The sequence below is a fragment of the Thalia democratica genome, chromosome 2 (assembly GCF_965202585.1).
Source record: "Thalia democratica chromosome 2, ktThaDemo2.hap1.1, whole genome shotgun sequence".
Taxonomy (NCBI): Eukaryota; Metazoa; Chordata; class Thaliacea; order Salpida; family Salpidae; genus Thalia; species Thalia democratica.
The window spans coordinates 79,618,397-79,642,051 of NC_139166.1; the positions used below are offsets into that span (position 1 = coordinate 79,618,397).

The 23,655-nt window shown below is 26.0% G+C and overlaps 3 non-coding genes across 3 annotated transcripts; 1 reads left to right on the plus strand and 2 right to left on the minus strand.

Moving 5' to 3' along the window:
* Window positions 1-9,884: 9,884 nt before the first annotated feature.
* Trnan-guu (transfer RNA asparagine (anticodon GUU)) lies at window positions 9,885-9,958 on the plus strand. The gene has a single exon. It is a non-coding gene; the product is annotated as a tRNA-Asn (tRNA).
* A 2,049-nt stretch (window positions 9,959-12,007) lies between these two features.
* On the minus strand, window positions 12,008-12,079 carry Trnad-guc (transfer RNA aspartic acid (anticodon GUC)). Its single transcript has one exon. It is a non-coding gene; the product is annotated as a tRNA-Asp (tRNA).
* An 8-nt stretch (window positions 12,080-12,087) lies between these two features.
* Window positions 12,088-12,161, minus strand: Trnai-aau (transfer RNA isoleucine (anticodon AAU)). Its single transcript has one exon. It is a non-coding gene; the product is annotated as a tRNA-Ile (tRNA).
* Between the last annotated feature and the right edge of the window lie 11,494 nt (window positions 12,162-23,655).

The window sequence follows — 23,655 nt, forward strand, 5'->3', positions numbered from 1 at the left end:
ACGTTTTTTTTTTATTTTGCTAAAAGCAGTAATGACGATGAAAATTTTATTTTTTTTCTTTTTCTGCCTACGTGATTGCAAACAAATGGTTTGATCTTAAATTTTTTTTTTGTTTTTTAAAATTTAAGCTTAATGTTTGTATTATACATAATGTCAAGTATCAAAAATTCCCCAAGTTTTTGAGTTTACATCAAAATCACAACAGCTTTAAACATTTAAGTTGTCTAAACAAATATATAAGTTATGCTGTAAAACTGATCATATGTGTGAAATACAAGATTATAAAAGCCCAAGGTATTTTTGTTTTACAGTTAGTTTAGTAAAATAAAGTAATAGTATAATAAGATTAAGTATATGTTTACTGTTGTATAAAAGTAAGTTACTTGAATTTTCTAAATTTCTGTTTGTTACTTTTTTTATTTCTTGTATTCATTATATTTTTCGGATAAAAACCTATAAAAATGCTGTCAAGTACTTGCTTAAAAAACACTTGAAAACTGTTTCAAAAATTTAAACATTGAGTAAATTTTTAACAAAACTAAATAATGAACATAAAAATTAAAAAAAACAAGCTTTGACATCTTGAAAATTTTAATTTTCTTAATAAAAGAAAGATATACTGTAGTTTTATTATTTTACTTTTAGTACCAATGAATTACATACTATGTTTTACTTCAAACTAAAGGACTTATCACACAACTATTTTTAGCACAAATTTCTTTGTTTTTTATGTAAACCAAGCTTTATACAAGTGTTTACTTTGTAGTAAAAATCAACAGCCTAAAACTTTTTCAGTTTTACGTATGTGCCTAAAGTTTGTTTAGTAGGTAAGTTTAAAATATAACATACTTTCTATAAAATTAGTTGTTAAAACTTTAAAAACAAAATATTACCTAAAAGTTTATTTTTATGTTTGTTTAATAAAAAATTACATAAAATAAATCAAAATATCGTACATAAACGTTTTATTTTTTATTTAGCAATGTTAAACAAAACACAACTAATTAAAAAAAAAAAAGATTTAAAATTAATTGTTTTTTTTATATAATTTAAACATAATGTTTGGATTTTCAAGAAGTTGAAAGTTAATAAAATTAATTAAAAGCTTTCTTTCTCTAGTTAAAATTTAAAGTTAAAGAATTAAAATTATCACGCAACAAGTTTTTACGCAACAACAGAAATTAGGTCAAAACAAAACAAAAAAGTATCACCACAGAGCAAATTAATATTTAATATAACTTTTACCGCAACAAAACGAAGCATTAGAACTTCTTGGCAGCTTGCAAGAAGTAGAGCAGAATGAAACCGGTCGATAAGTTCACATGAGTGCAGATTAGTGGGAAATAATGAAGGGAAAACAAAAAGAGTAAATTTGATAATGTATTAGTGGGAGTAGCATTACAGTTTAAATTCTTCTTTTTCGATGGCCATAACTTTCTGTTAGTGGTGTTTTTTGTGTTCATAAAAAAGCATACTTTTGGACATTAAGAATGTGACCTTAGTAGAAGTAAAATAATACATCAAATAAAGGTTTAGAACATACTTAAATGTTAGGAAAATAGATAGAGTTATTAAAGTACTACTTAGATCATAAATTTAAATTAGACTTACATAAATAGCCTCATATTAACTTTAGGTAATTATCTATGGAAAACAAGTAAATTACACAACAGTAAGCTAACTATTAACAAAAATTCTCTACAGTAAAGGATTTTCTAGAAAAATTCTAGAAATATTAAATTAAAAGTGAAAAACCATTAGATTAAAATAAACAGTTAATATTGTATTATAAACAAGTAAAAACATTTTTTAACATATTGACATATTGTAAAGTTGTAAGGGTAATTTAATAAAAACCCAACAATTAAATACTGTATAATTAAAAATAATCAAGTAAAAATAAGATAGTATTTATAAATAAAACAACTGGATAAAAAAAGTAATCGAAGTACACAAATACCTGTAGAATTTAAACATACGAATCTAAAAACAATACAGCAATTCAAAACTACGCCAGTGAGCATCAATATATGAAACGAGGTCAAACGAGTTTTAAATATACGGAAAATTGATAAAAAGTTGGAAAAAATTACACCAGTTAATATTGGTATGATGACAAAATTGTGCCAAAAAAAAATTGTAAAAATTACATTTATACTAAATAAAATACTAACATTAAATAAAATGTTATACAAAATTAACTGCAAAAGATAAAAAGCAATTCAAAACTGTGCCGGTTAGCATCAAGAAACAAAAACAGGTCAAACGAGTTGAAGAGATGAAAAATTGTAATTATTCGGGTCAAACCGGTTCGCAATTTCCACTGCTGCCTCTCATTGCGTCCTCCCCCGCTCATTGTACTTCTCCTCTTACAACGGCGCACTCGTTTGACCCACACACATGAGAAGTTTATCGCAAAATTCCGCCGCGCATGTTGATTGGAAGCTTCATGCAGAGTGTGGTGGGAATGCGGTCGAAAAGTGTGTTACAAACGGATTATTTCTGCGTGTGACTTGTTAAGCCGTTACGGTTTTTCGGAAAGAAATTTGTTCACAAGTTTGTTTCAAAACATTTGCAGCTTTGGTATGCTTGAACTGTACTTTAACAACTTACTTAGAAAAATGTACATACGTATATGAGTAAAACTACTTCTAATGTTATGTTGATTAGTAAGTTAAATGTATGTAAAAGTTTTTTCCAAAAATAGTTACTATTTGTTCAATAAAAGATCATTATATTTATTTACAATGTGAGTTTATATGCAAAATGTATATGAAGAAAACCAATGAAATGGTGTAAACTTACTTTAAAAAAAATTCTACTATAAATTTATATTCATATCAATACTAGGATACTAATTGTTTTAAACTTACTGTTTACTTTTAGATTTCTAGGACTATAATTAAAAGCAAAAACAGTCATAGTCACAGACTAATATAACATTGAAATTGATTTAACTGTTGAGGTGTGTTTACTTTCAAAACGCTAATTAAAATGGCTTGTTTCAAATAGTCAGTTTTATACGTTCCAACAATGCAAACTTCGTTACGTGATTGTCAATTCAAATGCCACTCAAGCAACAATATCTTTGTGACGTCACAATTATCGCGTTATACAACATTCTCTCTCAATACATTTCACACACATGTGGAATTAGGTCAACCCCGAATGAACTACTTTCCAACCGGTTTTCTTGAAAACTCGTATGAACTTTTGAAATTTTTTATTTTTTCGTATGTTAAAATATCGCGTTTTTAGTTTTTTAGTTATAAAGTTATAAACGAATGATTTTGTTCAGTTTCTGAACAAAATTTTTGGTGACTTTTACAAGAAATTATTTTAGTTTAAATGAAATTGGAAATAAATGTTATTGATTAAGTATTTAAATAAAAACTAATATGCTTTTATTTTTATGACTAAAGTTTATGTATACTTGCTGAACAAAAATATTTCTAGTACTCAAAAGGAAGACTTTTTATTTTACAAATGTACATAATACTTTTCCTTTTGTTGTATTTTTATAAAAAAAAAAAACAAATATAAGTAAAAGTTTTAAAAGAGCATTTAATTAACTTAATTAATTTTTCTACTTATTAGTCTTTGTGTTGCTAAAAAAATCGAATAAGCTTAAAAAATATAATTTGTTAAACTTTACTTAGGTTTTTTTTTTAATTCTTACAGTTATGTTTACAAAAGTACATATAGCTTAAAACAAAATTTCATACAAACTTGAAACAAAGTTATTTAAGTTGAAGCAAAATTTAAACAAGCAACTATCTTTTTTTTTTAATTTAAAAAGTAAAAAAAGACAATAAATACAATATATTTGTCTTGAACTGGTATGTTTTATTATCAAGTTCCATTTAGAGTAGAACTCCAGTAAAAAAAACTGTGATTATAGTTTAATGGTATCACTATTCAAAAGTACATAAAGAAATACAATGCAAGAAATCTATTGTTTAACAAACATAGGTAATGTTTTAATTTTAATAATTTTAATAGATATAGTTAAAGATTAAGATTGTTTTTTTTTTATAAGAGTTTATGTCTGTACAATTATTCTTTTTAATTTGAGTCTTTCATTAATACACCACACAAGATTATATTTTTTCTAATCGCAGTGAAATGTACTTTATTTTTATATATTTAATTTAAGAAATAAACTGTATCCTTTACTATACATTTCACTAAAAACTTGTAGTAAACTCACTTACAACAATACTATGAACCTTAATAAAAACTTAAGCATGAAAACAAAAGCATATGTGAAGACTCACAATTACGCATTGTTACATCACAACTTTTATTATGACTTTTTGATTACAGCACGACTATGAGGATGCTGTAGAGTTGTGACGCAGTTTCGTTGTCAGTGACGTAATTATGTTGCTTGTGACATCAACTGTACTATTAAGAAAACAACTTTACTTTTAATTATTTTAAACTAAATTAGGTTCTAATAATTAATAAAAATTGATTACTTATTTTTAATTTAAAAGAGTACCTAAAATTGTTACTTTCGTAAAATAAACTTCATAAATTAATAATAGACGACAAGTTAAATCTACTTGCTTTGTATTACTCAAAAAAAGTTGAAGTTTACTTTGATTTTAAAGACTTAAAATCAGACCTGAATTTATATTAAGAAGTTTAATTTTGTAAAATAGTAGTTAAAAACGTACTTTTAACACACACAAGTCGTATATAGGAAGTAGCAAAAACAGCACAACCATTTATATAAAAAAAAGCTAAAGAATGCTTATCTTGTAAAAGGCCAAATTTTAATTTAACGAAGAAAATACAACATACAATAAACAAAACTAATATATACCATGTAGTTATGAAAAAGTAAAAAAATAACTACACAAAATAACATAAGAAGACTTGTTTGCTTCTTGTAGTGTTTTATAAATAAAAAAAGAAACCGGTTGACTTCAATTAAGCCGTATACAAAATAATAAAATTATTAGTTTTGTTTGTATTAATATTAATAATAAACAAACTTAATAAATTATATATGTATGCAGTATAACTTTTCTATAAGAAGCAAGGAATTAAACTAACTTTATACTTAGGATACATGATATAGACAGTGTTTTGTTCACAAGCAAATTTCCGCAGGTACAAACTCTGTTTGGAATAGTTTTAATGACTCAAGTGTTTTACATAATAATACTTATAAGCTACAGTTGTAACCTGCCAAGTGCATAGCATTTAAACTCAGCAGGAAACACACCTTGAAATTTGAATGTAATTTAAATGCAAATAAGAGAATACCTCTTACAAAAAAATTTTGAGCGGACCACCCAGTTCAAATCACTTTTACGGAATCACCTGCAAATTTTAACGGAGTACTTGTGCAGTTACCACACTGTTAATGTAGCTTATCATTTGTAATATCTTCTTTAAATTTTCATTAATACACACAAATTATATTGTACAGCACATTTAATTTGCTTCGTATTCTAGTGATTTCCTTTTTTTATAACATTTGAATCGCTTTTCGGTGATAAAGGGTAAAAATCAAAAAAGTAGAAGTAAAATTTTAGCGAAAGAAAGTTTTTGAATACAACAAGTAAGTTAGTAGATAAACAGTGTGTTAATAATATTAGTTGTTCTATTTACAACAAGAAGGCTAAATAAAATGATAAGCAATTTAAAGTATGTTTTTGCAATATAGATCTTTTTTAAATATAAGACAGTATATTTAAGATTAAAATTATTTTGGTTTTCTTTACAGTGTCGTTACATTTAGTAGATAAATAATACGTCAAGCTCTCTATCAGATTCACATCAAGGTTTTTTTACTAACGCAACGCAAAGTAAAGTAGTTTAAGAAAGAACAAGAAAACCAGATTGTAAATGTATGAAGCATTTTGTTAGGAAAACAAGACATATCAGATCAATATCAACGGTAAATAATTTAAACAGCAGGCACATTAAACTTTATCACAGAGACACTAGCTTATACTAGCCAAAAGCAATATTGAGGTCTTAATATTAATCTTGCAAGTTTCCTTATCCTGCAATCATTAAACAGTCTGCTGCAATCCGTATAAGGCAATGTCACGCTCTGATAAGCACGCAGACTCCTTGTTGAGATTTAATCCTTGCACGATATGCGATGCTTGCATGTTTATGTTGAAAATGTTCGCCTCATATTTTTTTCTTGCTAATTTGAGTCATCTTGTTTTTCGTCTTTTTCATTTTTAGGTAAACCATTGGTTTAATATAAGTATTTCGTTTGAGCTATAAGTTAATTAATAATATGTACTAGAATTTTTAGTATATAAACTTAAATTGATGTAATAATAATGTTAAAAATATAGTGTTAGAGTGTGCTAATGCAGTTTAATTCAAAGCATTTAACTTAAAAAATACTAACAATTGTTTAATATACATTGCATATACTTAAAACTCTTAAAAGTTACAAAATTAAGTCTTAAAACAGTGCGTTGGTTTTTATTTGTTTGTATTAAAGCTAAACAAACATAACTAAATTTTATTATAATTTCTTAGATTATGAACCTGCTAATTTTTTACCGAGTTTTGTAAGCATTTAGCTTTAAATTTTAGGCTATATGAAAAAGAATGTAAATTTTTAAAGGTCGTCAAAAGTTTTTTTGTTTAAAAAAAAATAAATATAAAATAAATGTTTTTATTTTTACAGATCAAAACTATTGATTTCAAAATAATGGAAGTGTTCAACTATTATTGATTTTCTACAACAATATTGATTTTTAAATAGTTGAATATAAATCAGTTATCAAACGATAATTTATGTTATACATTTAGTCATATATACTCAGCTTTTTTTTATGTATAAACTAATGGTATTAAATTTTTATAAAACAGTTAATTTTTTTTTTTATAAATTTATACTCCTCTCAACATTGTAAATGTCAAAAAGTTGTAGTAATCAGGTACCTTTAACTTTTTAAAAGAATTAATATGCTTGTTTTGTTCAATTACGATGTGTCATGGTAACATTCAGATGTTTTTAAATATATCGGTAAAGTAACTAATGTTTTTAAAATTAAATTAAAAAGTTTATGCATGTAAACATATTTTGAAGCAATTTTGATAAAACATCGTCATGCTCCAATAAGTACACGATTCAAGATGTTTTTGTCTCAGAATATTTTTTTAACATCTCCTTTTGTGTTATTCTCGCTCAGGCACGTATTGATGCTTTATTGTGAAATTTTTTAAATTTTGTCGAAAAGTGTAAAAAATTATGTAATTTATTATACTTTGTGTTAACTATAGTTATAAAATTATTAATATATTTTATATGAATTTATGATTTCATATACTCATCAAAACCTTTAAATTTATTTAGTTGAAGTACAACTAAACGGTGAATTTAATTATAGTTTTGGTATTTCTTTATATTTTCATCGTGAATTTGGTTCTAATCCTTTAAAAAACTATAAGAAAAATGTGTTTGGATTTTACTTTACTAATTCAAATATTTTATTTTAAATCTAATAATATAAAGATTTCATTGCTTGTTTTTCACTTTTTTTAATAATTTATCTCAAAATGGTCTATAGTTTGATATATTCTAAAATTTCTTCTTATCAACTATAGACGAAAATTGAACTGACAGTATGGTTTATGTTTTCATTTCAATACATTGTTTATGCTGCAGTTTATTATCCTTGTTTTAATAAGACTAACAATATGACTTAAAATGACTAAATATATTTAACATCACTAAATACTTAAAAGGTTGCTTAAAATTAAACTTAATCTATTTTTTGTCTTCTTCCTTTGTGACAATCAGTCTTTACACACCCAAAACAAACTTAACAGTTTGTAACAATTTGTTCCCACTCATTCAGCAGAGAATTTAATGCATCATTGATCACGGTTTTGTAAACAAAATAATTGACCAACATAACCGATCATTTTGACATTTGCTGTAAACAGGGTTTGTTATGAACTAAAATATTGCTTAATTAAGTGTGAAGTAAAAATAAGGGTACTTGTCTTTAAAAACGTTTTGTAATTACTGAAGTTTATTTTATATCGTTATTTTGATTCTATTTTGTATTGATAATCTAACTTTCTTAAGATTTATTAAATGATGATCTATTATATTAAACAATTTAACACAGTTAAAATCGTAGGTTAGTTTTTTACAGAACAAATAGTTAAATAAGACATCATAGCTGAAGTTCACCTAATTATTTTTTGGATTATTCTATTTAAGAAAGTAAATAATTGTACTTACTTCAACTTTAAAATCGAACTTAATTGCTAGAATTCAAAATTTAAAAGACAATTTCATTAATTTGGTTCGTTAAAATGAATTTCATAAATTTTTACTAAAACACGTTTGGAATACAAAAGTTTGAGTTTTTTTTTTTTATGTATCTTCTTTTGTTCACTGTATTTTTAGTATTTAGTAGATCATTTATATTTAAAGCTTGTTACCAACAGTATACATTTTATAACCAATATTGTTATGATAAAAAAGTTTGTTAGTTTAAGTCTATTTTGTAAATAAGATGTATATCTATCAGGTTTCCTTTTAATACACAATAAACCAGACACACATATTGTCAAAAAACATTATCAGCCTTATTTGTGCATTAGTACAAGCATTTATTTGTTTAAAATTTGGTATTGAATAAAAAAATTATGGTAAAGAAAAAACTTCAAAAATCTACAAACACATTTTGTTTAAAAATAAACCTTATAAACTATTTTTAGAACTTAGTTGGATATGAATTTATATCTTTATTTTGAAACAGGCTCAAGTATGATAATCAAATACAATACTAAGGCTTAAGCAAGCCTATTTTATTTGTTCAGATAAGTACTTTAAACCTCGTTTGAGCGTTTTGCATAGGTTGTAAATAAAATTCTAACATCTAAAAAACAGTGTTTAATTTCTACAGTAAGAGTAATTGAGTTCATACAAAATGCATAAAATTGTATTATATTGCTGTACCTAGCTCAAAAAATAATTTGTAAGTTTTAAATTATATAAATAATTTCAATTTACTTTTGAAATTACAGTCTGTATATTGCTTAAACACTTCTGATTTTACATAATTCTTTAAAATAGAACTAGTAATTTTGTTGATAGAAAACTCAAAAATTAATACTTTTGAATAAATATCTAAAATCAATTTTGTTTAGTTTTTTATATTACATAATTTGACTTTACTAAAAAACTGAAAATTATCGTATTTTCATGGCAAACTTTTCTCGAAATTAAAGAGAATAATATTTTTGCAACGAGGTTTTTATTATTTTTAAGCTGTTCAAAATACTTTAAATGTAAGCATCAGTCGTTTAGAAGTTACATAGTATATTTTAATTTATAGGGTCTATATATATACATATATATGTATATAGAATAAGGTGATTATTTAAATTAAGTCACTTTCTACTGAGCCTACTTAAAAGGCTTTTAAATAATATATTAGAAAAATGTGGTTTTTTCTTTTCTTTAATATTCAGCTGGTTTAATTTAAAACAAATAGCACTTTGGTAAACAATTATTGTCTATGTTTACCAAAGTGCTTTTTATTTTATATTGAACTACCTGAAAACTAAAGACAACTTTTTTGTTATTATAAAACGTATGAACTAGAATTTTTAAAATTACATTTTCTTGTAAATTATATATATATATTAATGTATTTTTTATTACTTAAAACCATTTTAGTTTCATAGTATTAAGTTTTTAGTTTTTTGAAAGCATTTTTTAAATTACAATTTTTAATGTTAAATAGTAGTAGGTAAATAATTTTTGTCATATAGAAGAAAAGTGCAGAAAAATTTGACATACAATTAACCTAAGTACTTAAATTTTATTTTGTATCTAATATTGAAGTATATATTGTAGTTTAGCAGCCTTCCAACAAGTCTTCGTGGCGCAATCGGTTAGCGCGTTCGACTGTTAATCGAAAGGTTGGTGGTTCGAGCCCACCCGAGGACGGCTTTTATTTTACCCTAAAAAGCTTGTTAAGAATTAAGTAGATAAATTTAATTAAATAGGTCTACGCAAATTAAAAAGTAATTTTACTTCTTCTATTCTTAAAGTATATAGTTTTTTGAAAACTAATAACAAAACCACAATTAATATTTCTAAATTGTTGAATTTATCTTTGATGTTCATAATGTAAAATATAGTACTATTAACACCTAAAAATGTAGGGTAGCTGTCTAATTTGCACGACTGTACAAAATTGTACTAGGAGACAAAAATGCACGGGTGCACTAAATTGCATGAATATACTTTTGCACGAAGACTAATTGCACGCGGCTCAAAGTTGCACGAAGATACTTTTGCTCAAAGGGTCACTTTTGCACGAAGACACTTTTGCATGAGCAGACATTTTTGCACGGGTTAGTTTTTTTTTTAATTTATGCATTTTTTTTTCTTAATTTTTTTTTTCTATCATTATTTCTTATAACTCTGAAACTTGATTGGTTTTTTTTTTGTCTTTTTATTATTATAACTACTTTTTTTATTTTGTTCCCTCTTGCAGTTTTGTGCCCTTGTGCGAATTTGGCTTCGTGCAATTTAATAACCTCATACAATTTTGTCTTCGTGCAATTTAGACTCGTTCCCAACAATGTATTAAGCACGATAAAGAAACCTACGATTTAAAAAATCATTTTAAAATATGATGTATTCAAAGACCTTTCATTTAATAAAGTTCTTTTGAAAACTAGATAATAAAAAATTATGATACCCTTTTTTTAGTTATTTAATGTTATTATTATATTTTAGAAGATAATTCTTTTAACTTGAACATTTATCTTGTTAACTAGTATTATATTAAACAAAAAAATAATTACTATTGACAAAATATAACCTAAGATATCATATTAACTGAAACCAGTTATTTAATGTTAATAAAAGATTATCATTGTTACAAATCAATAAACATTAAAATAAATTTTTAAACTTAAGCAAAAACTGATATATTAGTTTTTTACTTTAAAAAACTATTATATTCTTCTACAATTATTTCAAATTTAAGAAAATTTAGATAGATAAATTAATCATTTATTGTTCAAGTAAGTTGGCTATAAAAAACTAAGTGAAATTTTTTCTTGGATAAGATTTAGTATTTTTTAAGCACCATTAAGAGAAAAAAAAATTTATTCTTCCAAAATTAGTTCAAATTAAAAATCAAATATTATGTTTTAATAGCTTTTTGTTTTGATTTTAGATGTACAACTTTTATAACTCTTTTAACTTATATTTTAAACTTGAACTTTAATAAAACTTTGATACCAAAAAGATTTAAACTGACTATAATAAAACTTTAAGTTTAATTAAAGGTAACAAAACTAGACAATTCAAGGTTTTAATAACAAATAAAACTAAAATAATAGATTTTTAACTATATATAAATAATTATAATTTAAGTTGACTTTAAGTCAGTCATGGTATTACCTTTTAAACATTATATTTAGTGATATATGCTTATAATATACTTATTTTACAAAATAGGAGTACATTTAAATTTTCTTGCAGTTGGTAACTGCTTTAAAGTTACTTTCAAATTAAAAATGAGTTGAGATAGAGACCTTTGACAACTTTTAAACAAAATAAAGATTCCAAAAAGTATTTATAAAACAAATATTTAATAAATGTTTAAACAAAATATAACTTGTTTATAACATTTTTATATAATGACTTTAATGAGCAGTATGTTAGTTAAAGTTTAGATAAGTTCACAGGTAAATAAAACTATTAAATATATGTTACAGAGTTTTAATAAACATTTACTACACAATTAACAAACAACTTAAAACATTTTCAAGTTTATTTAAATTGCTCCTTTATATTTTTGGATAAAATTTATAAGCTAGTAATACTGTATAAACAATAAGAAATATTAAAATGAGTTAAACATTTTCAATAAAACTTTTTGAATTTAAAAATATTACCACCTATATTATATAAATATCGGAAAGTATTTATGATTTTTATATAGTGTTAATAATTCGATTTACATAATAAAACAAAAGGCTCCCCGTCGGGGAATCGAACCCCGGTCGCCCGCGTGACAGGCGGGAATACTCACCACTATACTAACGAGGATAGAGATGTGGCCAGTACGGGGATCGAACCCGCGACATTCGCGTTATTAGCACGACGCTCTAACCAACTGAGCTAACCGGCCACACACGCAAACGGAATATAAACTGTATATAAATTAAACAGCTACAAGTGAGTAATGTTATTAAAGATTACAAGTGGTTATCAAAGCAACAAAATGCTCATTGCTTTACTACAAACATGCTATGATGGAATAATAACTCTTTAATTGTATCATTTTTGTGCAAATTAACTTACAGAAACTTAGTGTTTCTGATTAAAAAGAATGTTTTAATAAAATTAACTAGTTTTCATGCAACTTGTTTACTACTTTAATTTTTAAAAGAGGATTGTCAAACTCAAGCAGCTAAAGACTATAGCAATCAGCTTTATGAAAACAAATGTATTTTTTATTTATATTTTTGACTTCAAAATAGATTGCTTAAAATTCTTTTTTAAGTAAATAAAGTGAAAATTAGTTTAGTTAATTAAATCTAATACATTTATAGATATATATATATATATTTATCGAATTATATAAAAACTATAATTTATACAGCTGTTTCATACATTAAATATAAAATTTCATGTACTCCTCAGTAAGCTATAGTTTATTACAATAGTAAACAGAAATTTTGATTTTGAAAATTTTTCATAATAATTGTGACGTAGTAATGATACAGTTTACTGTACAGTTAGCTGATTTTGAGATAATACGCCGTAATGGTTAATTTATGCATTTTAGGAAAGTTTAGAAAGATTATTTAATATAAGGTTATATCATTACTACATCATAATTATTATAAAAAAAAATAAAATCTAAATTTCTGTTTACTATTATAATAAACTATAGCTTACAATAAATTAAATAAACAAAATAAAAAATTTCTTGGAACAGCTATTTCTGGGTTTAATACGCGTCTTTAGCCAAGTATTTATATATATATACTTTATATAGGTTTTCAGCTTGTAGTACTTTATATATCTGAGTAACTTTTGTTGAATTAACTTAAAAAAAAATAAAGAAAAAGTATTTATTAATAAAATTATTTATGTAGTGACTTACTTTTTATGATCTATTATGTTATACTACTGTTTGGAATTGATTAGCGTCTTTTTGGATCACATTTTTCGAGATCACATTTTTGTTGAAAACAATTTTCTAGACAACATTTTTGAAGTGTTCTGTGATTAGCTTACTAAAAGGTTACTGGAGGTTAAAATTAAATTTTTTTTATAATTACAAAAAAAATATATGATATGTAAGCAAGTTAAAATAAATATTACGATTTTCACGTTAATAAAAAATAAACAAAATAAAATTTAGATAACCAGCAAAAGATATTTTATTATAAAAAATTACAAAAAAAAAATTAAAAATGAGAAAAATAATTAAAAAAAAACAAATAAATAAATTAAAATACACCTTTAGAAAAGAAAAAAAATCAGTAGAAAATATTGAAACATAACTTTTATAAAAACCTAAAAAATATTTTAATAAAATAGTAACAAGTTTAAGAATAGTTATTAAAACTAAAACAAAAATTAAAACTAAAAAAACAATAGAAGTTATAAAAAATTATGTTAATGATATAAAAGTTTAAAACCATTCTTTTATAAGTTTAGGTAATAAACCAATTTATATCAATCTAAAAATTTATTAACAAATATTTTAATAAAATATTAACAAGTTTAAGAATAGTTATTAAAACTAAAACAAAAATTAAAACTAAAATAACAATAGAAGTTATAAAAAATTATGTTAATGATATAAAAGTTTAAAACCATTCTTTTATAAGTTTAGCTAATAAACCAATTTATATCAATCTAAAAATTTATTAACAAATAAAAAGAAAATTTAATCATATAAAAATTTTATGCCATATAATTATAAAACTATATATATCTACATAATAAAATTGTTCGTGTAATGTATAGAAGTTATGTTTAAAAACGTAACGTGTATCATTTACTAATCGACCGTTTGAAACTTATCATCAAAAAACATTCATTTTGTTGTAATAAACAGTCTAGTACCAGTACAAATCTCACTGACTCATTTCTCAATATAAATAACTGAAACTTTGCAAATATGTAATTAAGGGATAAATCTTGAGACCGCTTTAATTTTTTGCATCTAGTTTAAATATTTTCGAAGTTATGACTGCCTGAAATTTACCTTAAATAAACACAGTCGGTTGACTTTTAAAAAGACAACTTAGTACTGCTGGACCTCTAACTCATTTGATTGTCTATAAAAACAAATTAAACTTTGCCAATATGTTCTCTTATGTTTTCACTTGGTTGAAATTAATTATCTCATTTCTAACATGTTCAGTTTTGAAAATATGATTAGACCAAATAAATCAGCAAAATTGTTGTAAATACCGTATAAAAACACGTTCATTTTATTAAAAACAAAACAACGTAGTACCGGTACAAATCTGACTGACTCATTTCTCAATATAAATAACTGAAACTTTGCAAATATGTATTTAAGGGGTAAATCTTGATACCGCTTTAATTTTTCGCATATAGCTTAAATATTTTTAAAGTTATGACCGCCTGAAATTTACCTTAAATAAACACAGTCGATTGACTTTTAAAAAGACAACTTAGTACTGCTGGACCTCTAACTCATTTGATTGTCTATAAAAACATATTAAACTTTGCCAATATGTTCTCTTATGTTTTCACTTGGTTGAAATTAATTATCTCATTTCTAACATGTTCGGTTTTGAAAATATGATTAGACCAAATAAATCAGCAAAATTGTTGTAAATACCGTATAAAAACACGTTCATTTTATTAAAAACAAAACAACGTAGTACCAGTACAAATCTGACTGACTCATTTCTCAATATAAATAACTGAAACTTTGCAAATATGTAATTTAGGGGTATATCTTGAGACCGCTTTAATTTTTCGCATATAGCTTAAATATTTTTGAAGTTATGACCGCCTGAAATTTACCTTAAATAAACACAGTCGGTTGACTTTTAAATAGACAACTTAGTACTGCTGGACCTCTAACTCATTTGATTGCCTATAAAAACAAATTAAACTTTGCCAATATGTTCTCTTATGTTTTCACTTGGTTGAAATTAATTATCTTATTTCTAACATGTTCGGTTTTGAAAATATGATTTGACCAAATAAATCAGCAAAATTGTTGTAAATACCGTATAAAAACACGTTCATTATATTAAAAACAAAACAACGTAGTACCAGTACAAATCTGACTGACTCATTTCTCAATATAAATAACTGAAACTTTGCAAATATGTAATTAAGGGGTAAATCTTGAGACCGCTTTAATTTTTTGCATATAGCTTAAATATTTTTGAAGTTGTGACCGCCTAAAATTTACCTTAAATAAACACAGTCGATTGACTTTTAAAAAGACAACTTAGTACTGCTGGACCTCTAACTCATTTGATTGTCTATTAAAACATTTTAAACTTTGCCAATATGTTCTCTTATGTTTTCACTTGGTTGAAATTAATTATCTCATTTCTAACATGTTCGGTTTTGAAAATATGATTTGACCAAATAAATCAGCAAAATTGTTGTAAAATCCATATAAAAACACGTTCATTTTATTAAAAACAAAACAACGTAGTACCAGTACAAATCTGACTGACTCATTTCTCAATATAAATAACTGAAACTTTGCAAATATGTAATTAAGGGGTATATCTTGATACCGCTTTAATTTTATGCATCTAGCTTAAATGTTTTTGAAGTTATGACCGCCTGAAATTTACCTTAAATAAACACAGTCGGTTGACTTTTAAAAAGATTGACAACTATTTGAAAAATACAACTATTGTAATGTTGATTCACAACTATTTGAAAAATACATTTAACAAGTTTTTACCTGAATTGATCACGGGCAAGCCGAAGAAAGTTTCCAATTTCCCAAACTCCTGATCTTTTTCTGAAGTCATTTAATGCTTCTTCCTCTCTTTCAGGATGGGCTAGCTGGTGTTTTTTCAAGTTAGAAAAAAGCGCTTCAGCTGCCTGATTGTTTTGTAAAAACTCTTTTTCACCAATTATTTTTAACATGATTCCTGTCCATAACGGTATTATAGGAGCCCATTGTTTTTTAAAATATTCAATGAAAAGTTTACAATATAAATCATTCAGAGGCAATGTTTGTTGTTTAGAATCGTTATTCTTGATGGATTTTTCAACATCCTTTCGAATAATCTACAGAAGTATTGAATTAGTAAATTAAATGTCCAATCTAAACACTTAAGTTTCAGTAAAAAAAAGAAAGTGCATTGACAACTTTTAAAAGCTAAATAAAACTTTTTTCAAATAAAAACCATTAAATATTTTCTAAAGTGAGATGTGTAAATAATTTCCTCTTCCAAATCATCAATCTCTTCTAAATATTTTGTGATTTGATTTTGATCGAATGTTTTTTCTACAAGTTCGTTCACTGCTTCGCTAAACATTATTTAGAATATTTTAGATATACTACTACTAGATCATATTATATAAATTTACTTACTCGTTATCTAGTAGACTATTAGGGAGTTTTAAGTTTCCTCTAACTTCCTCTGTTACATCTATAAAAGGATAAATCATTAATTTAAAACCTTTGACTTTAACTAAATAATATTATTTGTTTATTACTTACATTTATCTAAGGTAATCGTACAAATAAGCTTGAAGATATATTGCACTTTTTCATAAGTTTCTGATGTTACCATCCTACAGCAAGATGTCATCAAAAGCTTTTAAATCTCCTTTGTATTTTTTTCCGATTTTTCTGTCGCACCAGCGTTTGAAACTATGCATCATATGAGATCCGCACAGATGGATTGTGCAATCTATGCAGCTGTCGAACAGGTCTTTTTGCAATTTTTCTGTTAATAGGTTTAACTATTTTTACTACAAATCATAAAAACCACTGTTATTAAAGCTTTAATTCTTAAAAAAAATTTAACTAACGCTCGCTGGTAACTACTGAATGTACGAAGAATAATTAATTTTTTAGACTTATTCCATTGAATTCTTCTGCCGCGGAGTGAATTATTGGCAGACTACAATTACACTCAACTCTTTTAAAATACTTACCTAAGTTTTAAACACTTGATAATAAATTAATCTTTATTTTATTCCAAACAGTGTAATGCGATAAAACCTACCTCCTGATATTTTTTTGAAGTCTCTTTTTAAAAGAGACATCCAGCACTTGTAGTTATGTTTGTCTGTGTGTACAGAAATCATATCACTTACTACAAGACATGGTGTGTTTTTTGATTTAACCGTCTTTTCTATGGATTTTTCGGAACCTGTAAAATATTTATTTATTTATTTTCATAAAAAATATAAAAGTATATAACAGCTTACCTCTTAAGCATGCGGCTGAGTAACATATATTGCTGTCATCCAGTTTATCAAAAAAACCGCTGGTTGAGTCAATATGAAGCGTCTCATACATACTTTTTTTAACTTTTCCTTGGCTACTCTCATTTGGCCTTCTTCATGTGTTATTATCCTTAGTGGTTTCGAACAAAATTCTTGTATTACTCCTTTAATTATCTGTAAAATTTTAAATGTAACAATGCTGCGTAACATTTTTAAATGATTAACATACCTTGTTGTTACGGTAGCGTTCGTTTGATTCTAGCGAGGTTATTGCCTTTTTTATTCTCTCATCAAAGCTTCCTTCGTGTTTTTTACGTTGTTCACTAGCTTGATATTTTATGTTACGTACACTCTTGGGTCTAACAAGGCGGTTAAGTTTCCTGTCGCAGTTTAAAGTTAGTTGTGTAACAATTTGTAATTAAAACAATATTTGTTTCTTAAGTTGAAATTATTCAACAAAAAAGTTAAAATTTGATATGTTTAAAATACTAAGGATCTATAACAAGAAAATAATATAGTTGAGTTATCAAAAATACAAAAGTAACTGTATGTTTACCGTGAAGAAAATCATCTCTTTCAAAACTTTGAGACATTTTCTTTGCAACAAAATTGATGTTACAATTCTTATCCAGCTCGTAAATAATACGCTCTGCAAAAGTATTACTATGGTTGAAAAATTACAAATTTAATTGAATTATAAAATAGACTAAAGTAAATAAATTGTACAATAACAACTTCTAAAACCAATGTACAGACCGGTTAAAGACAGTTCTTAAAAAAATGTATAATATAAACATTTTAGCCTAAAAGTGTAACAATTTTACCACTGTCACTGCGATCAATTCTTGTTCTCCTATTTGCATCGGCATTTTGATGATTTCGCTGTCACGTTCTTGATAACTCAATTTTATCTTTGTTGATGTAACCCTTCCATATAACGTTACATCCCTTAACCGAGCACACTAAGGTAAGTGCGAATGATTTGGTTTTAAGCTTATAGTACGTACCTTTAAATGCATAACAATGACAGTGCTTTATTTCAGGGTGCAACTTTTTGCGTAACATCTGTAATACAAAAAACATGATTTTTTTAAGGTTTATGTACATTGTATGATCATAATTAATTATAATTTAGAAGTTTTTTTTTCAAAATGAATAAAATTATTATGTTGAAACATTATAGTGTTTGAAGCTTAAATACATAATACCAATAAAAAGTAACTACTTACATCAGTCCAACCTAACTTAGTCATTTTTTATCTTTGATCATTTGGTTTTAAATATTCCTTGGTTTCATCATACACCTTTTCCCATTCATCTTTAGAAACTGTTAATGATATGCGTGTATTTTCTTCTTCTTCTAATTCTTCATTCCTCTCTTCATTTGAATAATGCGCTGGTTCTGGAGATTTTCTAAAAAAATCATTTGCTTTATCATTTTGAAATGGCGATTGAGAACTATCACTCAACACTGGTAGTAGTATCTCCTCATCATCATTTCTCAGTTCTTCATCTGAATTCTCTAAATATGCTCTGCATGCATTTTCTTCTTCTTTTTCTAATTCTTCCTCATCTTCATTTCTTTCTTCATCAAAATAATGCGCTGGTGGTGGAGTTTTTCTAAAAAAATCATTTGCTTCATCATTTTGAAATGGCGATTGAGAACTATCACTCAACACTGGTAGTAGTATCTCTTCATCAGCATTTCTTAGTTCTTCATCTGAATTCTCTAAATATTCTCTGCATGCATTTTCTTCATCAGAAATAGGAGGAGTTTCATCACCTAATTCTTGGTTTATGTTGTGCTCATTTTCTCCTGAAGTTTCAGGTCTTTCCTCTTCGCCCTATTCCTCTTGAGGAACTTCTTCAACTATTTCTTGGTTTATGTTGTGCTCATTTTCTCCTGAAGTTTCAGGTCTTTCCTCTTCGCCCTTTTCCTCTTGAGGAACTTCTTCAACTATTTCTTGGTTTATGTTGTGCTCATTTTCTTCTGAAGTTTCAGGTTTTTCCTCTTCGCCCTTTTCCTCTTGAGAAACTTCTTCAACTATTTCTTGGTTTATGTTGTGCTCATTTTCTTCTGAAGTTTCAGGTTTTTCCTCTTCGCCCTTTTCCTCTTGAGGAACTTCTCCAACTATTTCTTGGTTTATGTTGTGCTCATTTTCTTCTGAAGTTTCAGGTTTTTCCTCTTCGCCCTTTTCCTCTTGAGGAACTTCTTCAACTATTTCTTGGTTTATGTTGTGCTCATTTTCTCCTGAAGTTTCAGGTCTTTCCTCTTCGCCCTTTTCCTCTTGAGGAACTTCTTCAACTATTTCTTGGTTTATGTTGTGCTCATTTTCTCCTAAAGTTTCAGGTCTTTCCTCTTCGCCCTTTTCCTCTTGAGGAACTTCTTCAACTATTTCTTGGTTTATGTTGTGCTCATTTTCTTCTGAAGTTTTAAGTTTGTCCTCTTCGCCCTTTTCCACTTGAGGAGTTTCAACAACTATTTCTTGGTTTATGTTGTGCTCATTTTCTCCTGAAGTTTTAAGTTTGTCCTTGTGACCCTTTTCTTGAGTTTGAATAAACTCTATTGCTGCTCTTTTACTAAGTAACATACGTTTGTACTTGTAAACCTTTGAAACAATTATTTGTTTCATTCTTGAAGTTAAAGTAAAAGTGCGCTTTGTCTTAAAATACTTAAGGCAAATTTTTTTCATAAGAAAACTTCTGTTCTTTTTTTCTTCAAAAATTCTGAAAAATTTTTCAGGATCATTTTCAACCTTTCTAAACTCAGTTGGAGAACTGAAAAATTGTTCCATTTTTTCGGTGAATTCTTTTAAAGTAACACGCATTTTGACATTAAACACAATCTATAAATTATTAACTATGTTAATAGCATAAGAAATATGAAACTGCGACCTTACTTTAATGGCTTAATATCATAGATAAAATAACTAATGAAAGAAAACTTATTAAAATCATTATCTGAAAGAAAACTAACTTATGTTTAGTAGAGACTATCTAAGAAAAAAATACAATTTTAAAATGGTGTTTACAATAAAGAAGTTTGCTTAATATTTAACACCTAAAAAAACTAAAGGTAACCCAAATTCAATACTGACTGTGACTTGACTAAAAAATTAAAGTGAAAAAAAAAACAAATTTTCATTCAATAATATGTTTAAAACCTTAACATTATTTTTAGTTCAGGCAGTTTTTATACTATTAGATTAAAAAAAATTACACAAGTATTTTTTTAAAACTATTTAAGTGTAAAAATTTAAAATTTTCTCAAATTAAGAAAATTCTGTGACCTTACTTCACATTTTAAAATTAAAACTGAAATTTTAATAGTTGTACATAAAACCTTTATATCATTTTTAGTTCTAAACTGTTGTGTTATTTTTGAAAAGTTTATGCATTCTACTATGCTTGATATAAAATTATAAAAAACTAATTTCAATTAATTATATCTTTTTATCTTACTATAAACAAAAAAAACAAATTTTTATTACTCTGTAACAGGATATCAAATATCTTTTGATATATTTATAAATTCAGTGTAAATCTTCGAGCCTAAATCCATGTTTATCCGAGCGTTTAAGAGAAAGCTCGAAAGGTCATGTGTTATACTGTTGCAAGTTAACATAATGAGAAAAAAAAATGCAGACAAGATATTACTGATGTAATGTTTCAAAAGTTTAAAACGCTGCTTTACAAACCAGTTATAGAAAGTATTGGAAGAATCTAGCCACAGCCTGCTGCAGTAAACATGTTATTCATGTTAAATAGACACTTTTAATGTTAAATTGTGAAATTTAAAGTAAAGTTTTAACAATGTTACTTTTTATGTCCACTTTTAAATAAGTCCAAAGTACTTGAATGTTAATTTATTTTATACATACTTAAAGTATACTGCTGTTAGATTGATTACTGTGTAAAGTTTAATAAAATGAACGTGTTTTTATACGGTATTTACAACAATTTTGCTGATTTATTTGGTCAAACCATATTTTCAAAACCGAACATGTTAGAAATGAGATAATTAATTTCAACCAAGTGAAAACACAAGAGAACATATTGGCAAAGTTTAATTTGTTTTTATAGGCAATCAAATGAGTTAGAGGTCCAGCAGTACTAAGTTGTCTTTTTAAAAGTCAACCGACTGTGTTTATTTAAGGTAAATTTCAGGCGGTCATGACTTCAAAAATATTTAAGCTATATGCAAAAAATTAAAGCGGTCTCAAGATTTATCCCTTAATTACATATTTGCAAAGTTTCAGTTATTTATATTGAGAAAAGAGTCAGTCAGATTTGTACTGGTACTACGTTGTTTTGTTTTTAATAAAATGAACGTGTTTTTATATGGATTTTACAACAATTTTGCTGATTTATTTGGTCTAATCATATTTTCAAAACCGAACATGTTAGAAATGAGATAATTAATTTCAACCAAGTGAAAACATAAGAGAACATATTGGCAAAGTTTAATTTGTTTTTGTAGACAATCAAATGAGTTAGAGGTCCAGCAGTACTAAGTTGTCTTTTTTAAAAGTCAATCGACTGTGTTTATTTAAGGTAAATTTCAGGCGGTCATAACTTCAAAAATAATTAAGCTATATGCGAAAAATTAAAGCGGTCTCAAGATTTATCCCTTAATTACATATTTGCAAAGTTTCAGTTATTTATATTGAGAAATGAGTCAGTCAGATTTGTACTGGTACTACGTTGTTTTGTTTTTAATAAAATGAACGTGTTTTTATACGGTATTTACAACAATTTTGCTGATTTATTTGGTCTAATCATATTTTCAAAACCGAACATGTTAGAAATGAGATAATTAATTTCAACCAAGTGAAAACATAAGAGAACATATTGGCAAAGTTTAATATGTTTTAATAGACAATCAAATGAGTTAGAGGTCCAGCAGTACTAAGTTGTCTTTTTAAAAGTCAATCGACTGTGTTTATTTAAGGTAAATTTTAGGCGGTCACAACTTCAAAAATATTTAAGCTATATGCAAAAAATTAAAGCGTTCTCAACATTAACCCCTTAATTACATATCTGCAAAATTTCAGTTATTTATATTGAGAAATGAGTCAGTGAGATTTGTACTGGTACTACGTTGTTTTGTTTTTAATATAATGAACGTGTTTTTATACGGTATTTACAACAATTTTGCTGATTTATTTGGTCAAATCATATTTTCAAAACCGAACATGTTAGAAATAAGATAATTAATTTCAACCAAGTGAAAACATAAGAGAACATATTGGCAAAGTTTAATTTGTTTTTATAGGCAATCAAATGAGTTAGAGGTCCAGCAGTACTAAGTTGTCTATTTAAAAGTCAACCGACTGTGTTTATTTAAGGTAAATTTCAGGCGGTCATAACTTCAAAAATATTTAAGCTATATGCAAAAAATTAAAGCGTTCTCAACATTAACCCCTTAATTACATATTTGCAAAGTTTCAGTTATTTATATTGAGAAATGAGTCAGTCAGATTTGTACTGGTACTACGTTGTTTTGTTTTTAATAAAATGAACGTGTTTTTATACGGTATTTACAACAATTTTGCTGATTTATTTGGTCTAATCATATTTTCAAAACCGAACATGTTAGAAATGAGATAATTAATTTCAACCAAGTGAAAACATAAGAGAACATATTGGCAAAGTTTAATTTGTTTTTATAGACAATCAAATGAGTTAGAGGTCCAGCAGTACTAAGTTGTCTTTTCAAAAGTCAACCGACTGTGTTTATTTAAGGTAAATTTCAGGCGGTCATAACTTCAAAAATATTTAAGCTATATGCAAAAAATTAAAGCGGTCTCAAGATTTACCCCTTAATTACATATTTGCAAAGTTTCAGTTATTTATATTGAGAAATGAGTCAGTCAGATTTGTACTGGTACTACGTTGTTTTGTTTTTAATAAAATGAACGTGTTTTTATATGGATTTTACAACAATTTTGCTGATTTATTTGGTCAAATCATATTTTCAAAACCGAACATGTGAGAAATGAGATAATTAATTTCAACCAAGTGAAAACATAAGAGAACATATTGGCAAAGTTTAATTTGTTTTTATAGGCAATCAAGTGAGTTAGAGGTCCAGCAGTACTAAGTTGTCTTTTTAAAAGTCAACCGACTGTGTTTATTTAAGGTAAATTTCAGGCGGTCATAACTTCAAAAACATTTAAGCTAGATGCATAAAATTA